The 17581-nt window shown below is 41.3% G+C and overlaps 1 long non-coding RNA gene across 1 annotated transcript; it reads right to left on the bottom strand.

Moving 5' to 3' along the window:
• Positions 1-300: 300 nt before the first annotated feature.
• On the bottom strand, positions 301-9730 carry LOC126652747 (uncharacterized). The gene is made up of 3 exons (XR_007632038.1): positions 9643-9730; positions 6276-6380; positions 301-319 (listed from the first exon to the last, which is right to left on the bottom strand). It is a non-coding gene; the product is annotated as an uncharacterized LOC126652747 (long non-coding RNA).
• Positions 9731-17581: the final 7851 nt, after the last annotated feature.

The following is a 17581-nucleotide window of genomic DNA, read 5'->3' as shown; positions in this document are numbered from 1 at the left end:
CGGCACCGGGAGCACACGCTGCTGCGAATGTGCGAGCGACCGCTGGACGAAAAGGGAAGGGAGGCTTCCTCGTCGGAATGAGCACTTCAGGACATGCAGGGGGAAAGATGAACAGGTGAAAAGGAGTGGACGAGCAGGTGTGCCACAGCTACAAGTTAGAGGAGGGATGAGCATTACGACGAACCAAAGCTCCACTAAGGCTTCAATAGCACGTCTGAACAGCAGGTTTTGAACAAGTCATCTCCATTACTTGCAATCCAAAATTCTCCTTTTTAGTAAATACATGGAATCTAGGTATGCATTTTCTCATTGCTTCAACCTAGAAAAATGCACATAACAAATATTCCAACATTAAAGCTTTATTCATTCCAGGACTTGGCGATAATGCATAAACCTCAAGCCAATAGCTGCAAGTGAACTGCACATATTTCTCACAGTACATTTAATTAAGCTCCCAGAGGTTTTAATTTTAAAAGACTTTAAAATTTTTATATTCTCCCGTTTCTTTCGTAATATAGACAAGAAGAGTTCTTTACATGGTCTAAAGGGAATATCTATAAGAAAGCATTAGAAACTGCATCTCCAAGCACCTTTCTCTCCCAGCTCAGTTACCAAATTCATTTCCTTCATTGGTGCTCAACCAGCTGCAAGGTCTGAGAAGTGCATAGTGCATTTTCAGCACAAAAAGGGTAATCTACATGGATTTAAAAGTTGTGTGTGTATATAAATAATAAAGTGCGGTGATAATTTGAGGCAACCTAAACAAAGGAATCCAGACAAGGAATAATTCAGCAGCTCATCAGTGATCCCACTAAATAACTGTTCCCAATGATCCCACTAAATAACTGTTCCCAAGGCTCAGTCACACCACGAGGAACAGAGGACAAGTATACTTGGCATATACTGGTAGCCACCCTATGTCTGTTTAGTCCTGTAGTCAGGCAGACAATCAGATAATAGTTACAATGAGCTTTTTTGCACAGTGTGTTTTCCTTGCCCAGGGAACCCCTCAGCAGAGGGGACTGAGGCTGCCCCTGCTCCCTCTTTACCTTTTCAGGACCCAGGCTGCAGACAGAGCAAGAAGGAGAACCCCTCCATGGGTTGTCACACAAGCACAAAGTGCCTCAACAGGAAACTGTTCCAGCCAGGAGATTTTAAAACAGTCACAAACAAACATCTACTTCTTTCTTTAGGCTGTATTCCCTCAAGGTCATCATGATCAGTGTTTTCCCTACTAAATTGAAATTTCTTAAGAAAATATATACCTCTCAAAAGGCCAAGTTAGCTGTTATTGTTACAGTAACATACAGTATCATTTTGGAAATGATGACAAATTATTGTGGAATAATTTTTCTGTCAGTGAAAAGCAGCCAGCATGCATGGAATTTGGCTCCTCCAGTAAAAGTATCAAACATTTGCTTTATGTTCCACTTTCTAAGGGGAAAAGAAAAGAAAGAAAGCTCGTTTTGGAAAGGTCAGAATTTACATGAGGAAAAGGAAGGCTTAAATCCCTAAAGTGCAGTAGGTTTAACTCTGTCCCTTTTAATCATATGGACTGTAGGAGCATGGCTGACACCAAATTAAGGAAAACTGAAACCAGATGGTGTAGCTGAAGACTTCTATACTGACCTTTTAAAGCAGCACTGGCACACTTGAAGAGAGGTAAAACAAAGTTATGTGAGGAAAGCAACAAACTGCAACCTGTAAGCGAGAAGTTTCAAAACACTGAGGTCTTTGGTGGCTGCATGATAACAGTAATCGGCAAACACAATGTACAGTGAAAATATATTCCCTTCTCCGTTAACTTTAAAGTTTTTCACTCTCTTCTCTTCCCCTTTCCACCAGCAGGGGTCCCACAGACATTACGATACAGTAAGAACTGATGAAGGACTTACAAATACGTGGTAGGTTATTTTTCAAGTCGGAGTTAATGAAAAGTCTTCCATTGCAAGACATCATAAAGCTATTTCAGAGATATTCCTCTATCAATAAAAAGTTGGCCCTATTTAATAGAGGCTTGGAAAGTACACTGTCAAGTTAGATTTGTACCCACGTAAAAAAAAACCCCACGTTTAGAAACCCATAAAACTAGTAGGAATGTTTACACAATTTAAAAACATTCCAGTAAGGACTGTAGATATTCAACAAATCAGCTTGTTACAGTTTGAAGCCCAAGCACTAAAACACTAAGAATTCAGTAGTATAACTTGCCTTCAAACACTTTTTTAAAAAAGGTGCTCTTTGTTATCAACAAAAGTTCCTGTAAAAATACGTGGGGATAAAGTAATCTCATGGGTGAGTACTGAGTGGGCTACAGGTTTGCAGGGCAAGATCCTAAACAGGAGTGGTAGTGGTTGTCATGTCAACTGAGGACTGTGATTATGATTTATAAATTTGCAGTAGCCCTTTTAAGGTCACTTCAGGTTTCAGGATATTAATCTGGTGACGAATTATGGCTCCAGTGAAGTCAGTAGCAAAAATTCCTCAGTGCACACAAAGCAACCCTACTTCTTTTGTTTCCCAGACTGCCAATACTCACATACAGAGATTTTACTAAATTGTTTGCATAGTACAGCCAAAATATGTTCTAAGAGGTGATAAATTCTTCTCCTTTTTTAGCAAAATCCCTTTAGAGGAGCATAGCAACTCAAAACTGGCTTGTGTCTCCTTTCTGAAGGACGCCACTAAGTTTTACTAGCTGCAGGCCACCAAATCCCTCAACATAGGGCTGCTGATGAGGCATACTTTGAAAAGTGTCTCTCATGCAGCATTCTTCTCTTCCTAATGAAGGTAGCAGGAAGATTTCCTTCCTAATGGTCAGCGCACTGGAGCCTGAAAGTCAGCCCAGATCTTTTTTCAGGAGCTATTTTACACAGAAAATGTCATACCAGTTTTACTAATGATACACTGGTAAGAAGAGAATACACTTCAGCTTCTCTTAGTGTTGTTATTAGATTTATGAAATAGGGCCTTTAAAAGCCCAGTTATCTGTGTTGCTACTTTAGTCAGCAACCAAGACTCAGCATACATAAGAAGGTCAAGAAAGAGAACAAGAAAGTGTCATGTTTAGAGGAGCTTTCATCTATCATAAACATAACCAGTACAGCAGAAATTTTCTTTATCACTTTTTCCAACACAGTGCAATCCAGAAGGAATGGAGAGAATTGCTCTGTGTCCATTTGTGTCACAAGCTCACATCAATGCAGTTACTAGATTTTATGATTTGTTTTCTAGCTCTTCATAAGTATGTTCTTCAGGGGACAGGGTTCCCACCTGGTTGAATCTGATTAATACACATCTAGTATAAGTGAATCTCAGGTTCAGGTGTTGATAATTCTTCCTATTTATCTCCTGGGGAAAAAAAAAAGAGGATGAAAGCATGAGAAAGACAATTAGTTTGTTGTCTCTGGATATTCTCCACTGAGGCTCCTTCACACCCTTTTCTCTGAGTCCAGGAGTCAATATGTTTATGCTAAAGAGAGCATCATATAGAAGCTCCTTGTTGTTCTTTTCCTGTATGTCCTACTACACCACCCCTCCTGTTCCAGTGCACCCCATTTAGAAAGGTCATCAGCAACAAGATGAAGGTGTCCTGTAGTAATTTACAATTATAAGTGATAGTGAATATAAAATAATAAGTATCATATAGTTGTCTGATTAATGCAGTCTTGTCATATTAATTCATTTTCTTAAAGGCCTTTGTGGAGCTTGTGCAGGGCCAAAGTACTTCCTCCTGATCCCTTGTGGGTACTGAAGAGTGTCTCCAGTGGAGACAGCATTTTGGAAAGTGTACTCAAAATATATGTGCAAGCCACAGGAGTTCTAAAACCATGGCAGAGACTGCCAACACCACGAATTTACCACACAAGACAAAAATGTTCTCCTCCTCCTCCTGGGAATTTCAGAGCAAATCTACCACCTGAAAGTCTGCATGGGGAACTCCATCCTGGTTGTACATGAATTTTCCCAAGAAGTAAATTCCTTCCTCTTCAGAAACATCTTTCATATCCTTAAAGAAGAAAAGTGAAGAAGAATGATATTTCCACCATTCCAGAGATAATCCATGACTGCAGCCCCAACGGCTGTTGCAGCCCCGGTCACAAGTCTCACGGCTGAGACTGGGCATGCAAGCAAAAGGAACCAGCAGTCGAACTAAAGAGGACCAAAAAAGGAGCCTTTCCAAGTGACTCACTATAAAGGATAAAAAAAGGAACTTGCATAGATAGCTAAGGTCTTTGGAGCACTAATGATCTCCTCTGTCTGCAACCCTGCTTTGGAAATGGGAGCCAGCATCACAGCATGTGGGCAGATGACTCTGGACAGCTTTCTCATGACATATCCCTGGCAACCCACCCATGTCTCAGCAGCTTCCTTGGTCATTATCCCACTGAAGCAAGACACAACAGGGAACACTGAACCATGTTCCAGATAACAAGATCCAAACTGTACGCAAACTGCTCTTGTGACACAGAAATTCCAGGATCCAAGGCCACCGACAAAACAGGGGAGAGAGATTGGTTGTTTGGCAAGAAGATCTTGCCTGTTTTTTGGTATGGAGGATGGAAATCAAACTAAACATGTTCCTATGCTGTTGAAGACAACAGTTGTGTAACAGTGCTAGAAATGCTGCGAAGTGTCCATGTCAGAACCTCCATCACGGACATATTTGACACCAGATTAATAACAGGGGGGGACTTTTTTCCTACAAAATTTTGGTTCTTAGTGTAGACACAGCCAGATAGGGTGAGTCCACAGGTCTTTAACACTCCATACAGATTGTCTCAGATCTCCCACACATCTGGTGAGTATAACAACCTCTACCTTTCTTACCTGGGGTCTCCAGTCGTGTTCAGCCCACAGCCTTGCAGGTATGAATAGAGACAAATCAGCTGTTACAATTCCAGACCTGAGTCCTCAGTCAAACTTATTCCCTCTGCCTTTGCAGCAAAGATGTATTTGTTTCTGGGTAACTTGACCACATACCAAACCTGTACATTTTGTACAGCCTGAATGAAATCAAACAAACCTGCACAAGAGCTAATATTAGCTGGGCCTCAACTACTCAATACTCAAATAATAATCCATTTTAAAAGCAGTGCTTTCATTTAAACATGCAACATAAATAAAAAGTCAGCTATTGTTACTAAAAGACAAAAATGTGACTCCCAAACCTTCAAAAATCTCAAGCACCTAAAAGCCACAAAACACGTCTGAAGACATCCGTTCTCACAGAGCCCACATTTTAAGAAGCTATAAAAAGCACATACTTCATCACAACAGTAATGGTATTTGCACACAATTTTATCAAAACTCAGCACTACATACTTTCTTTGCTGTGAAACACCAGCAAACTCTTTCTCAAGAAGCAGCAATTATCAGCACTTTCTGAAAAAACATTGGTCAGAGGATATCACATCCCTAAAAGCAACTTGTTAAATCCACTGATCAGAACTGAAGTTCTAAGTCTACATTAATGGTCTTATGTCCAAGGGATATGTTAAAGTTGCATGAAGTTAGAAGTTCTGCACTTAATCTCCCATGTTTGTTTTCTGTGAGGGTCATAATATAGGGACCATGCTGTCAGTTTAGCAGCTCAATTGTTTGGTTTGGAATTACTGATTTGTTCCAATTCAAAGTTGTTCTGGAATTGTTTCAGCTTTCCTTTTTGACCCCAAAAGAGCAAGATATTTTCTCTTTACACCTAACTGCCAAGATCCAAATCTGTATTTTCTGAGTTTCCCTGGTAACAGCTGGTGATGTCATAAATTTACTAAATGGTAGAGGGAGATGTTATGCTCCGTGTAGCCGTGAAACTCTGGAAGGGAACTGCTAGTTGGCTCTCTGCCCAGCTGCCAACATCATTCACCTTCTCTGCCTGCCCAGCTCTGTATCTGGATCAATTTGGAGAGTTCCCCAGAAGGTCTGATTCCTTCTTGGCAATGGGAGTGGGAGTCACAGAAATTATTTCTACTGTTTCAGTCTTGAGCGCTTTGTGAGCTCAGTTTGCTGAGAACTGTTTTCTAAGCAAGGTTTGTATCTGAAATGACTCTCGGAGTGTTTTGTTTGTCACCAATACAGCTGCCAAGCTGCTCAGAGCTGGCAGTAAGCTCCCCTGCCACACACATCACTGCCGTGGAGACCAGGGAGCTCCTTTGAAGGGCCATACCCAGGGCGGGTGGCGACCGATTCCTGATCAGCCTGGGTTACTCTGCCTGCATAGTACTGTTGGGAAATGGAGGACCAAAGAGAGCAGGTGCAACATTCTGGTGTCTTACCGGGAGAAAGACATCCAGAAAATGTGCATATTTCCAGTAGAATCCATAACACACACAAATGTACTTCTTCACTGGATGTTTCACGTTATTTCACAAAAGAGCCACCTGCAAACATTACAGCATACATGTGAGAGGAGAAAAGCTTTCCCATCACTGCATACTAGGAGGTAAAAGCAACAATCAGATAATCAATTACATGTATAAAAATTCTGTTGTTTGTTTACAGCAGTCATTTATTTCCCAGCCCATACAGACAATGAAACTGGCATTCCAGTCATGAGATATGACTCACAACTACACTGAAAAGAAAACACGTTTGCATGTTATTCTGACAGATTAAGCAAAGTGCTATATATTCTAATTCAGGGCATTTCTCTTTGAGGAAGAAGCCAAGGGAAGAGAAAGATTTTGGTTTGTTACAGACCCATCAGTGTGATTTGAATCTGATTTGTCTAATGATTTCAAAGCAAGATCCTTCTAGATCTTCCTAGACACAGTCCCTTGTCATACTTCAACTGGACACTGTGAAGTAAATAGGAAGTAAGGGAATTCTGTACATAAAACACTCGGGAGGCAGCTTAGTTGCCCATGACTGAGAGACAAAAGTAATTTTATATTTTTCAAGGTCTGTACTCCTTGCAGGTTAAAGACAAATCTACCAGAAGCAGATACAGAATTTCTGCAGAAGTTTCATCAGCACCCTACAGAGATAATATGACTCTCTAGTTTATGCCTGCTTTGGAATTCTGATGTATCTAGAATGAGGAAACACCACCTATGTACTGCATTGCAATGCCATATGGCTCAGATACAACAAGCAAATCCAGCTCAGATGTTCATACATAGTTGTGTGACCTTTACATTAATCTTGTCATCCAGAGCTTTACTGTGGGAGATCATCATATGGATAATTGTCCCTGGTGTCATTTTCAGAGTCAATGGATTGCCCATCTCCAGACAAAGCACAGAAGTTTCACTGATGACCCCAGCTCAGCAAGACAAAGAGAGTTACAGGAAAAAGGAAGAGATGTAGATGAGCAGGAAAATAATGACAGCTTTTCCTTCTCCATTTCATTGGTCAGATCCAGTTTTGACAGCTGACAGCAGAGTAGTGTCTCACAAACTCTTGTCATAGGGGGTATCCCAGGAAAGATCAAAGAACTGCACCTACCAAGAAATACTGCCCTGGTCTAAAAGTTTGTTCCTAAAGTTTGGTCTAAAGCTTTTTGGAAAGGCTCACCATCTGACAGCTAGAGTCTCTTCTTTACCTCTTTCTTCTCCTCAATTGAGCAAATAATGAGTTTGCTTGGTATTTCACCAAAAATTAATAAAGTAAAATTACTTTGAGAGATAAGACTCCCATTATTTCCCTCCTTGTTTATACATCTTTAGTTTAGAACTAAGTTCTTGCATGAACCATAAGGAAAACAAAACAAAAACCCACAATACCCAAGGCCCCTAGAAAAATAAGAGGAATTGAGAGCAGAGTGATGAACTCTACAGCACTCCTTAGAAAAGATGCCTAGGAAGAATATTACTGCTAGAAAAGCAATCATCTTCACTACTGGCACAGAGTGAGGAAAAGAAAGCCCTAGGCTGAAATTGGTATCAAGTTTATTTTATTAATTTCTGTTATTAAATCATAAAACATTTGAAATCATTAAAAGGCCAAACTGGACAGCTGAGACCAATTATTCAGGAAAATAAAACTATGGGAGAGGAATCCTCTGCTGAACATTAGCAAGAAATATGGGGAACTGCCCAGCTTTAGTCTTACTGAGGATATGGAATCATTGTTGATATTTTTAGCAGTTTTCAGCAGTGATGGCTAATGGACATCTCTAAACAGAAGGCAATTAAGGATTTAATGCCCCACCAAAATGTTTTGTTAGCTTCTGTAATAAACATCAGAGTACCTGGACCTTAGACCCAAGAGCCAAATAAATATATAATGATTTCATTATCTATAAGAAAGGGTGAATTGTATCTGGTAATACAGCATTAAGAGCAATAAAGCATTAAGTGCATCACCACGTTGGCTTAGAACTAGGTAGTGTCATATTTTAACATCAAGTGTCCTTACAAAAGGTTAATGAAGGCAGGTTGTGCTTTTCAAAATAATTGTCAAGTTAATGTTTAGCAGTGTGACAGTGGTGACATTGGAATGCAGGAGTGAGAGGTCACATAACATTAGAGAGCTGACTAAGACAAATTAGTGGTAGCATAAGATGTGTAAGCAATGCATAAAATCTACAAGCATATACGCATAGTTTATGTTTTGAAGGTGATACTGGCACACCTCATGGTTTACAGGGAAGAAATGCTATTAGAAAAATAGATCTCTGTAGCCAGTTTAGCCTTCTTGCTTCTATCAAGCACAGGAGACATTAATTGTAACACAGTGAAGAGTGTTATCCTTGAGAAAACGATGCAGAGTACTTGCATGATTTGAGTATAAACTTAAAGCCTGTGGCTTTTCTTGTGCAAATACAAGATTTCCAGTAATAATTGCAGCTGATGTCTTGTGGCTTTTTAGAAGGACAAGGCTATTTAAAAATCCCAGATATTAAACTCTGCTGTCTTCACCTTTGTATAAAAGGTAACAGCTTGATAGATGGAGCTTACTGCATCTTCCTTATCAGCTGCTATATTTGCAGAATGTGTAGAACACAGATGTTTTCCAATGGCCACAGAGTTGCCACAGAGTATTTTCACCTTGGGAGCCACTATTCTGAATGAAAGAGATTTTATAGCTTCCTTGGCACTCAACAAAAAGGAGATCATTCTTCTGTACCAAATAATAGTAAGAAGTGGATGGAGGCCCACTGAAAAATACCATCTTGGAGAAATTCTGAATTGGTCTCTTCATTTTTCTGAAGCTGAGAGGTGCTTCAGATATCCTCCAAACCAAGGGATAAGTGCCAGATGTACTGAAGCTTGAGATTCCTCATTTTTGTGTTTTTCTTTAGTAAGGACAACTTAACACTTTGCTTTGCTAGCATAAAGTGGCTTTCTTCATGCATTGTACCTGGTATGGAGACCGATACCAATATGACGTATCCTTCCCTCCTGAAGCAGCTGTTCCATACAAAGAGGTCCCATTAACAGAGCCAACTGCTGGGATATGAATGGAAATCTGCTCCTGAAGAGGTGAGGATTGAAGTGACACCATTCCCATTGGGAGCCTCATATCACCATAAGATTTTTACTCAAAAGAGACTTAGTTGTCACTTTATTATGGTTCTGCCTCCATTCTCCCTTTCTCCCATCTTTTCTCTTTATCACATATCACAATTCTTGATACTTTGAGATTATTCTGTCAGGCATACAATTACCCCCTTGCTTATGGACATACCCACCAGCTTACCATGCAGGGAACCCCGGGTGCTGCTGTGTAGAACAGCCAAGTTCACACTGACAGGCAGGGGGAGGCTCTCCCTCCACCCTTCAGCAATCTACAAAGAAGAAAAGACCTTTACTGTAAATCTCGTTCATACTCTCTCTCTCACTTAAAACGGCTTTAGCCAGGGGCAACTCTAAATGCACTGTAATGTTTTGACACCGGAAAAAAGACTCACTACGTCAATGCCAATCCATTCATCAGCTCACACAGCAACATGGCAAGTTCTGGCTAACGACGTAGTTACAAAAAGATGCTGAGTAAGGACAGCATAATTCCTAAGGCAAATATTTCTTCTTTATTGTGCTCCCAGCAGTGGTATCCACATCCAACAGAGAAGTTTTTAAAGCACTTGACAGCTGGAACTCTGAATAAGCACATTTCTCACTTCTATCCAATACTGCATTTCAGTAAGATCACATGGTCTAAACTCTGCTGAGATCAACACTGTAAATGCCCCAAAACGAAACTGAGCCATCAAATACCACATCTAATTTCCTGTATACCTGCCAGTGAAAGCCAGACAATTGCAGGTATGTATGCTCCAGAGCAGTAGCTACACACTGAAGATGTGCAGGGGTTTTGGAGTCATCAACAGCAGTGAGCAGATTCAGTTGCTCTCAGCACTGTGTTACTCAAGCTACCCTGAACTTATAATGAAGAGATTAGTCACAGAAATTTTTAAACAACCAAAAATCAAAGTATGGTTAAACAACAATAGTTCCCATTTGTGTCTGGGAAACCTAATTTTGTTAATTATAAATAACAACTGAGTTGCAATGGGAGCCTGTACTTTACTATGTACTAATAAATCATTTTTATAAGGTCATATTACATTTTCCTATATCATCAGTATTTACAGCCACAAGAACATTAATAAACTATGAGCGTGTCAATATGTATATATATCTACGTGTGTGTGTGTATGTATGATACACACACTAACATATATATGCTTCTTTAAAACTCGTGCACTTAGCTTAGAAAAGCTCCATTCTGAAACCTCAAGGGTGAAGTGGAATAGCTTTTCTTGTACACAGTAAAAGATATTAGGAGCTGTCTGCTGTAGTGTCATTCGTGCTCCAGAAGAGATACTTGACAAACCCCAACAGGAAATTGTCAGTAAAGACATAAGGCAAAGTTCTGCTGGGCGAAAGAGTGACTTTCATCACTAATTGTCACTGACTTCCAGCCTTAAGTGTGCAAGGAGGAACCAACTCTCAGTTATTTCATTTGTAAGTGTTGGCACACATTTTCCCTGGATTCTTGACCTTCTCTCATGCCTGTCACCATGAATTGGGATTTACTCCGCTCAAGCAAAACCAGTGAAAAAAGCTTCAGATACTCCATTTGCTTTTCTTGAAGAGTATTTGCAGTCACTCTTTACCCTTTTATGATGACAAAGCAATCTCAGAATTTAACTAGATCAGCTCCTTCACCTTCTTCAAATAGTGACATTTGACACAGTTACCATCAGGAAGTTTGAAAAATAACAGGAGCAGCAATAACAACCGTGCTCTAAACTTGCTTCTTCTGATTAGGAAAATGTAGCTGTCAACAGATAAGAAGGTCGTGTAAATTTAACACCTTTTTTTTTGAGACCTCAAAAGGCCACTTACATGACAAAATACATGTCACAAACATTTCTGGTGCTGAAGGGCTGAGCAGACTGCAGGCAGAACTAGCACCAGTACCCTCGAGTGCAACAAAATAACTCAGGAGCCCACAGAAAATTATGAATATGGCTGTGCTGAACGAGATGCAGTCAAAATCCTAAGGCTGTTTTGAAGCAGACATGGCTTTGTAGAACAGGAATGTTATGAAGTTCTGATTTCAGTTTTATCTTACATATTATTAATATGACTTTTCTCACAACAATCAAATATTCTTGTGATAAAGCTCTAATACTGGCTAAATGAAATAAATAGAACATATAACATTCATTGTTTACCCTTGCATAACAACTTGCTTTACTTTTGGGTTGCTGGGACTATTGTACCAAAAGTTTATTTAAAATAAGGAACAAAACTTCTGAGCGACAGTGTATTCAAGTAACTGGGAAAGGAAGAAAATAGAAGTAGGAGAGCAAAGTGATAGCTTTGATCAGATTGTCAGCAATTTGACATGAATGTATCCTTAACTATAATATAACAAACCCTTATCAAACCCCATCCCCCAAAACATCTTACTGGAGACATGTCTACTTTAAACAGCAGCCAGCATCTGACAGAGGCAGATTTCATCTTCACCTTTCACATACAATGAGGAGGGGAAAAAAAAAAAAAAAAAGAAACCAAAAAGAAGAAAAACAGCAGATACATTTAGTGTTCTCTTTACTACAACAAAGTTTATCTTATTTGTAGGTTTTGGCCTTCAGCCTTTCCTGCTAAGCTGATTGAACTCTTAAGGAAATGGTGGATGAGGGGAGGTTTCCAGTCAACTCTGCTGAGGAACTAAAGATTCCCAGGAGGGTGACAATAAGCTGAAATGATGGGCTATGATAGGAGGCACTGCAGATATAGAAAGGAAGAACAAACTGGCTTCAGCTAACGACATCCAAAATGTATAAGCCTGAAAGTACATTTAGAAACTATCAGCCTGGAAAGATGCCTGCTTCAGCAGGAACGACTTGTCAGGGGCAAGCAGCCACTTCAGGACTTTTTAATCAGTATTTCACAACTGCTGCACTGTAGGCATTCCTCCTGGCAGCATTACTCACTTGGCTGCCCATGTGCCTGATCATAATGGGTGTTTCTTGGCCATGTTATTACTTCTATAAGGCAGCAGCCTTCCAGCTGCATGACATATGTGGCCCACAGGCATGTACTTTTAACATATGCTGCATCTTGTCCTCTACACTGTTCCTATTAAGCCAACAGTAAATGAAGAGACTGGGACTGCTCTGTCCTCTTAGCAGTCAGTAGGTCCAAAAGCAAGAACTGAAAAGGTTCCAGTGTTGCAAGCCTGGCCTGAAGGATTAGGAACAGTAAGGGTTAAACACTGTCATGTGTCTAACCAGGCCCTCATGCTGAGTGTTCTTGCCTTGTCTTTTCCTTGTAAATTACCCTTTTTTTAACCTACTTTCTCCTTTCAAATAGAGAAGTGCTCCAGAGTACTCTTGTAAAACTCATTCTTAATAAATACTCAATGACTTTTTGAATTAGATCACATCACTGTTGAGCCCATGAGACTTACCAGAAGGTGTAGTACAGATGTAAGATTTACATGAGCTGTTCCTGATTTGTACTCATTTAAGTGACAATTGAATCAGAGCAGCATTTTTTCTGCAGTCCAATATCAAAGACTTGAGGTTTTTACCTGTCTGGCTAAAGAAATTGCCTCATTCCCTTGTTTATTCTTAGTGAGTTTTGATTTTGCAGTTCAGATAGGAGACTTGCATTCTGCTGGATACTGGAAATAAGCATTTGATTGTGGAAAAACTCTTTTGTTACTTTACATTGGGTTATGTAAAAGACTTCTAATCCCACCATCCAGTATTTACTGCATTCTTAGCTTCAGGTTAAGCAACAATAGAGATCTCTAGTTCATGGAAATGAGAAGTGGAAGTAGTTAGTCACCCCTAGCTTTCCTCACTCATGTATACACCATGTACATGTGTACCCACACAACAGAGTCTGCTGCATTCAGAACTCAGATGACCCAGTGAATCACAGTCATGTACTGAAAGACTTAAAATAAACTACCCTTTTCTGAAACAGCAGGCCATGAAACTTTACTTTGTGCTGGGCATTAAATGGGACCTGAGCAACCTGACTTTCATGCTACAATATGTTTCCATACCGTTTGGGCTTATGGATTTTGTAGTTTTCCTTTCACATCTATGCATAGTCACCACAGGGAAGGAGGCAATATACAGGAGAGGAAATTGCTCTCCTATCTCTCCAACTGTCTTCCCCACAAAGGTGTATGCTGTGGTTCTCCATTTCTTGATAAGCTGCAGTTTCACTCCTCATGGAGCACTGTGCACAGGCTCTGCATTACTTGGGAGACTCAGTCTTGCCAAAAGGAGAGGAAAAAAGAGGCTTTCAATAACTGACTTTTTTTAGCAACTTCAGAAGATCTGGGAACAAAAGATCTGGCCTGGCTATACAATTGTAAAACTGGAACACTGTTTATGAAAGTCTGCTCTCATCAGGAGCTCAGAATCTCCTCTTGAAAGGTTGAGGTCCCCTAAGTGCTGGTGGGAAGCAGCTCTTTTTCTTTTCCCAATGTCTTTTGGCAGTCTTTACTTCCTATTGGAACCTGGGATTAATGCCAGGCTGTTACTGAAGTGTTCAGACCTGCCGACAATTTGTCAAACCTCTAAACCAGAGTAAGGCCACAGTGCAGAGAAGCAGGGTAAATTTAGCCCATGCTGAAGTCCCACAGCTGGATTCCTCTGCGATACCCAGTACAGTTCACTTAAAACTAGCTCAGGAACCTCTATCCTCTGCTGTGACACAGGCATGCTGCCCTGAGACCCACTGCCTCTTTAAAGGGCAGTCTTGTGCTCTTGACAAAAAATCATCAAGTAGGAATCATAGAAGTCCTTTCTGTACCCTTTAGCCCAAGACCTTTCTGGATTAACCTTTCTTAGCTGAAATGGTGAAAGGGTCTTTCCGTGGTGGTGTCTGTAAGGTTGAACACCACGTGTCAGGGCACTATGAAGGCCAGAGACAGTGGGTGTGCCCTGGGGTGCTTGTCCTACCCCCCCAGCCAGGCACCAGGGAAGTGCGGGGGGCAGCTCCAGCCATCGGGCAACTCCCTGGGCATGGGGATAGGACCAGGCCAGGCCAGGATGTACCCCCATGGGCAGGGTCAGGTTCAGGTCTGGTGCAGGGAACCAGGAGCAGACACAGCTCCAGGATGGCTGGGCAGGGGCTTGGGGATGGAACTGGGCTTAGGCCAGGCCAGAATGGCAGCATGCAGATCAGGCCAGGCTTGGCATAGCCATGTCTGCAGAGCTGGAGATCAGCTTCCTATGGCGCCAGGGACTCAGGTGGGATTCAGATCCATGGGTTGGGCTGAGGAGAGGCTGGGCAGGGACAGTGAGGGCCCATGTTAGTGCTCCACAGCCCTGACACCATGGAAGTCACACCATGTGCTCTCAGGGCTATCACAGAGAAAGGACTGTGCAGCTGCCTAACACTAGGCTGTAACCATGTTTGAAAGGTTTAAAACACAAGGAGGAATAAATTATATGTAAGACTCTAGCAGGAAACAAAGCATTTGGGTTTGAATTTTTTGCATTTGGCAGGCAGAGGGCATACTCAGCCTAGACCTAAATATAGCCTTCTGTCTGCTTAGAGGCTATTTATTCTTTCTGTCTCCTAACACCAGTACACACAGAATTTATTTAACCTGCAGAAAATGCATCATTCATGCAAAACCATACAATCTGTTTTGGCGAAATCAGCAGCCATTTTAAGTAGCTGTCAGTGTGCTGGGGGTGAAGGACTGGCCAGCAGAGTCATCCATTTCCCAGCAAGGAGTCACAGTCCTCCTCCCAACACCTGAAACTGGTTCTGGGAGTTGGGAAATAAGACGTTCAGAGCCAGTTGAGGTAACACCTAGGGTATGACTGACAAGAGTTTTCCACCTGACTGATTTTTCCAATAAAAAGTCACAGATTCTGCTCCCCTCTAAAATCATTTTTTTATGTCAGCAAAGCCAGAACCACAGCTCTCTGCCCAGCTGCCTCTAAAGCTTTTGCAGTTTTGTACCTTCCTCCAGGTAAAGTCTTTTTTGGATCCCTGCATGTATAATAACTGCATGGAAAAATTAGCAGCAATGAAAATTTCAATGCAAAAGCATTATTTTCCACATGCATAGACTCTGTTGTTAGTGATTAAACTAGCAGCCTTAATCTTAGCTCACACATTCATCAAAGAATTTTATCATATATTAAATAGTGCAGCACACACATATTCAGTTTCATGACTGAATATTCAGCAGGTGGAAATCTGACAGTTCCTCAATTGTTAAAACTGAACTACTTCACACCGAAGACTTTGTCCATTTGCTGGCAAAACTTGTTAGTGAATGCAGTGGGTCAGTTTAAATATATACTGTATGTGGTACACAGAAATGTTATTGAATGAAGTATTTACTAAGATAACTTTTTTCTTTGCAATATCAAGTTTTTCTATAAGTAGACACACTGTTAAAAATGAGCTGCACGACTGAGTCCCCAGAGGCGAGATGGGTGCCTCGGATGGTGGGGTCCCCACCATACTCACATGAGATGGTCCTGGGAGTCTCTATGGCCCATCAGTACCACAGCTGCTGGAGTCCTCAGCCTTCCCAGACACTGGGGTCCTTGCCTTTAGGACGTGGTGGTGATGCTGGAGACGCTGCCCCAGCCATGGCTGCACTTGCTGCTGTGGCTCAGCGTCACCTTCGAATGGCCTTGGTGGGGTTGGGGCACCAGGTGATGCTGCAGCAATGGCCAGAACATATCAAGAAGGAGTAGTAGGCAAAGAACTGGGACAGAAGGGAGAGAGAGGGTCATGGGGGGACACTGGGAAGAGGGCAGGGACAGGAACACAGGGACACATGGTGTCTATAGGATCCCTAAGTGATTTCATCCTTCCCAAAGCACAACAACCCTAAAAGATTCCAGGATAGGTTGGTGAGTGAGAGCAGGAGTTTCAAGGGCCTGCCTAATATCCATGGTAATGGAAGAGGAGAAGACCAGTAGGAGCATAGTTTTAGGAGAGTGTACCACGCACAGCTTGTTTCTCCAACAGAAAATTGTCTTCTGTAATGATTTGTGCCAAAGGAGGCACCATTCCAAATTAAAACAGAGAAATCTGTCAGGCTCATCTGAAATCAGAGGCCTGGGCTCACAGCCAACACCTTCCAAAGCAAGGAGCCATCACTGGCATTTGGGGCATCTCAGAGGTGGAATGGTACCCACTCACTGAAAAAACAGATCTCAGCAAGGCACGGAGGGTGGGCTGTCCAGACCATGCCCCCAGCTTCAAAGGCTGTACTAGGAAACTAGGTCCAGTCTATTAAACAGAGCCCACTAGCTGCCATGGAATGTTTCTGTCAGGCCTCACTGCTCATCCACAGGAGTCCAGAGATGGAAAATGCACCACCATCATGGCATGAAGTTGTACTTCTCCAGAAAAAAACCCCTACAAATAAGATAACTATATAAACCCGAGGCCTTGTGTGGGAACATGAGCTTAGGCAGTTCAGAATTACCCAACCTGTTTATCAAGCTAATATCTAAATATCCCAACACAGCAGGTGTAAACCTCACTGTCACTGAAGATGGGAGCCCACTGCTGATTTTAGCAAAGGTAAAATTTCTCACAGCGCATCAAACAGCATTGAAAGAAAAGAAAAAGACTATTGCAAACCCTGTGGAGATTTTGCTTTTCATAGAAGAATAAAACGTGAAAAGTAAGTGCTTCATTTAGTGCTTTGGAAGATAAAAACCCCAAAGCCTTAATCTCTCATTTGTAAGAACATGGATGTGAACTTAATTTTCATGAAACATCTATATCAATAACTTCCACTCAATAAATTTGTGTTTGCTACAGAGATGTGTTCCCAATTCAGAGTACAAAGAGAATAGGTAAGGCAGGAACTTGGACAAAATAATAAACAAAGCAATGTGAATGCATTCTGTGGAGAAAACAGGAAAATTCTTAAACTCCTAGCATGTCAATACACTTGTTAAGAAAATAATGGCTATTTATCCAAGCCCTTCTTCAATGCCTGAAAACATATCTAAAGATGTGCAGGTCTAGCTCTTCAAAAAACATTTTTTATTCTAAGAACATCAACTATAAACATGGATACAGAAGAGAACTAAGCACCAAAAAGTCTAGTGCTGCTGGGAAAAACGTAGCAATGTGTACACATCTGATGGTCCAGCCAGCTGCACGAATCA

Source organism: Myiozetetes cayanensis, unplaced genomic scaffold (genome assembly GCF_022539395.1).
Source record: "Myiozetetes cayanensis isolate MyiCay16 unplaced genomic scaffold, myiCay2020 scf9, whole genome shotgun sequence".
In the NCBI taxonomy this organism is placed as follows: Eukaryota; Metazoa; Chordata; class Aves; order Passeriformes; family Tyrannidae; genus Myiozetetes; species Myiozetetes cayanensis.
The sequence above is the reverse complement of the archived record's forward strand: the minus strand, read 5'-3'. Positions and strand labels throughout refer to the sequence as shown.